Below are 4,265 nucleotides of genomic sequence, written 5' to 3' on the forward strand. Positions count from 1 at the left end.
TCAGATTCTCTTTAGTAATTAGGGGGTCAAATGATATGCTGGCTATATTAGAGAAAAGAACCCTGGGAACGTGGGCCATGTACCAAAATAATAACCTTCAAGACAGATGGGAACCAAGCCTCAAAATGTTCTGCAACTGTACCATTTTGAACACTGCACTTTAATGCTATGAGGAAACAGAAGAGCTGTATCTAAAGAGTTTGATACAATATTTGTAACTGAAGTTAAACAAAATGTCCATTTTGCCCAAGAGTTGCCCCTATCTTTAGCTAAAAGCCCTCTTTTTTACCTCCTAGATTGTTCTTTGTCAGATGTGTTTTCATGCACTACTACACATGAAAGTCCTAATCTCAACCAGGTTGGCTGGCTGACTTACTTTCTTCTTCATTCACTCACTCATTCATTCATTCATTTGTTGATTCATTCAATAATTCCACAAATATTTACTGAGCACCCAGAATATATGTTTTAAGCACTGCTTTAGGTACTAAGGAGATGTGGTAAAGAAAAGAAATGAGGTTATTGCCCTCTTGTTTTTTTAATTCCCATTGGCAATCAGACACTTAAAAAAAAAGAGAAATTAAGTAACTCCAAATATGGAAAAAAAACCCAGAAAAGAAAACTGATAGATTAGTAGGAAAGATGTAAGCCTCTTTCATTGGGTCATTTGCAGAAGCCACGCTAAGCAGATGACATTTCATTGAGACATCACTGGTGAAAAGGCAGTGATGGGCCTTGAACTGGAAATTACCTTTGCAAGAAAGAACAAGAAAATATGGTGGCTGGGGCACATGGGGAGAAAGGAGAAGAAATGAAGTTGAGTGTTGGGTAGAAGTGAGATCATGTAGAGCCATAGCAGTAGGGAGTCTGTGTTTTATTCAACCTAAAATAACAGCAATAACCATAATAATGCTAATGGCAAGAGGGAACTCATTGAACACTTATTATGTGCTAGGCATTCCTTTAAGCACCACACATAACCTCACCTATTCCTTATCACCACCTCCATCTCCTAATTGGGAAAATGGAGCACAGAGGAATAAAGAAACTTCCCAAAGTCACTCAGCTAGAAAGAAATGGAGCCATTTGCTGGTAAACACCATACCTCTTATATTTAAAATAAATTGTAAACACCCATATGATAATTCTTAATCTTTTAATTTATCTCATGCCCGTCCGCAAATATTTATCACGTGCCCACCTTCCACAAGCCATTCTATTCAATACAGCTAGAATGCTATCTTACTCTTTTGTTTATTTGTCTGGACTCCTATCTTAGAGGGACATGCCATGTAGGAGATCACATGGTAAAGTGGGGAAAAGCATTAATCTCAGGAGTTAGTGTTCCAGTTTAACAGGCTGAATAGAGTAGTACTTAAGAGAACAGCTCTGGAGTTAGACTAGTTTTGTGACCTCAGACACATAATTCGATCACTTGAAACATCATCTTTAACTTACTGCTAAAATACAGGTAAGAACATTACCTACCTCATTCAGGTATTTATTAATTCATTTAACAAATATTTATTGAGTATCTGCCACATGGCAGGCACCATTCTTGTCCATAAATGAATTTAAAAACCCCTGCCTTTATGTAGTTTCCATTCTACTAGGACAGGAAGAGCTCAGACATGATTAATGTATGTTAAAATGCGTAGCAAAACATGGGGTGCCTGGGTCAATTAAGTGTCTGACTTCAGCTCAGGTCGAGATCTCGCTGTTTATAAGTTCGAGTGCTGCATCAGGCTCTGTGCTGGCAGCTCAGAGCCTGGATCTGCTTCCGATTCTGTGACTCCCCCTCTCTGCCCCTCCCCTGCTCGCATTCTGCCTTTCTCTCTCTCTCAAAAATAAATAAACATTAAAAAAAATTTTTTTAATGTGTAGCAAAATATACAGTATGTTAGATACTGTTACATGATATGTAGGAAAAAAACAGAGCGTTAAGAGTAACAGGAAGAATCGGGGTGGGGAAAATGATGGGGTTTTAGGTGGGGAGCCCAGTTTAGGCATTATCTTGTCAAGGTGACATATGAGGAAAGATCTGTTTAAAATCAGACAAGCCTGGAAGCAGAGACCATGAGTTGAGAGAAGACCTGGGATATTGGAGAAGGCCAGCGGAAAGGATGATGATACGGGATCTACCAAGGCAGAAAAATAATTGTGGTTTTTCCTCTGAGTAAAATGGACAGCTAACAGAGGGCCAGGAGCAAATGAGTGATGTAATCTGACTTGTGTTTTGACAAGATCACTCCGGCTACTGTGAATAGAGGGAGTAGAAGCTATGAGGTCCCTTAGAAAGCTATTGCAATACTCCAGGCGAGATACTCTGGTGGCTCGAAGCAGGCTGGTAGAGTGGGGATGGTAAGAGATAGTCATGTTCTGGATAGATTTCAAAAGCGGAAAAGACAGTACTTGCTGAGGGAGCTGATGGATAGGAGGTGGGAAAGAGAGGGCTCAGGGAAAACTGTAGTCTCAGGTTCCTGTGAGGAATCCACAGGACTCTACGTAGAAAGCATCCAATACAACACTTTACAGAGTGAGGGCTACAGAACTGATACTTCTCATATAAATTTCAACATGTACGTCTTAACTTCTTCATCCAGTCAACGGCCATGGTTCTATCTATCTAATTGGTTTGTGGTCAGGAGCATGGATATAAATATCAAAGCAGTTTACACAGTTAAGTTCTCATAATAGATATTCAATAAGGATTTGAGGGAAAAAGTTTACACGTGGCCCCTCATGAACAACAGACGACCACTAACTGTATTTGATACTTACAACTCCTTTAGAGAAATGCCCCAAATGCTGAAATGAGAAGAATTAGAAGCAGTAGGCAGGGACGGCATAAAAATAGGTTCACACATGAGAAAGGGGAAGGCTCTGGGGGAAGGCACTAAGATAAGTCAAGGCAAAGTTCTCTAGAAAAAAAACGGGGGAAGGTTAAGGCTGATGGGTAAAACTCTGGAGATCTATTCTGGGGTTAGGGTAAACTAACATGGAATTACAGATGTCTAGTAATAAAGTCATTACTTAGAGAAGAAAGGTTAAATATAAAAATAACTTTTAGGTAGAGAAGAGTACATTTTAAACTCTCCTATTCAGAAAATATTCTAGATAAATGCAACTAAATAAATTAGGAGGTAGACCTTCTGTTTCGTCTTTTTAAAGGTTATACAACGATGATAAAGGGAATGTTATTTTCTGCCTTTTACACCTTCAGATGGAGATCTTAAACTGGTGTTTTATATACTAGGTAGAGAGAAAGGGCCACTTTTATAAAAACAGAACTATTTTGTTATATGCCTATTACTAAAATGCTAGTGCAGTGTTGTATAACACATACATTCACGTGAAGTGTCTTTTTTATATTTAAAGTAATATATATGGCTTCCATCTATTAGTTCCAGCATTTCGCAGAAACATATTAGACAAGTCACTAATTTTTAAAAATGCTAAAGAACTAAGGGAGCAGAAACCACTAAAGGAAGATATAATTTGCAGTGACTAAAATGGTGGCTACCAGGGTGAGGGAGAGATTACTCTAATGTTTAATTATTTAATGATTATTTTGAATTTTTCATTAAATTACCAGCTTTATAATGAAGCTATTGATAGGCAAGAGCTGTTATAAAAATTTTACCTCCACCTGCTAACAAATGGCACTCACCGTTATGAAAACTGCCTGACATTTTCATAATCAGGTGCTTCTGTGGCTTTCTTCTGAAAGGTATTCCCCCTTGGAACTTGCATTTTAATTACTGATTATTTTTTCTGCCTTCTTTCTGTGTAGTTATCGAGGTACTTGATTGAGCTTTATTTAAATAGGACATATGCATTGTTTCAAACTAGTTTTGCAGAAAATGTGAATATGAATACAGCCACTAGGCTATTTATTTGAATCTTAACTACATTAGCAACTATTACCTTCTGTCTTTCATTTAGCTGTTGTACAATAACATAAAGAATATTACATGTGCCTGAATTACTAAAGACTTCTTTCAACTCCGATTTCCACATTATTTGCTCAAAGCTAGCAATGTAAAATTGTCTTTAATGTTTAGTGTTCCAACTTTAAAGTTCTTCTTTTTAATCAGAGAAAAATCAAGTTGGTGAAACACAATTATGATTTTCTCCAATTACACTACCTTTAGGCAGTGCTGTCTTTTAGATTTGGAATGTCTTCTGCTGTGGAATATGGAATGTATAGTATTCAAGTGTATGTTTCTAAAATCAACAGATTAGAGATTCATAGAAATACTGTG

The sequence above is a fragment of the Panthera leo genome, chromosome F2, assembly GCF_018350215.1.
Source record: "Panthera leo isolate Ple1 chromosome F2, P.leo_Ple1_pat1.1, whole genome shotgun sequence".
NCBI lineage: Eukaryota > Metazoa > Chordata > Mammalia > Carnivora > Felidae > Panthera > Panthera leo.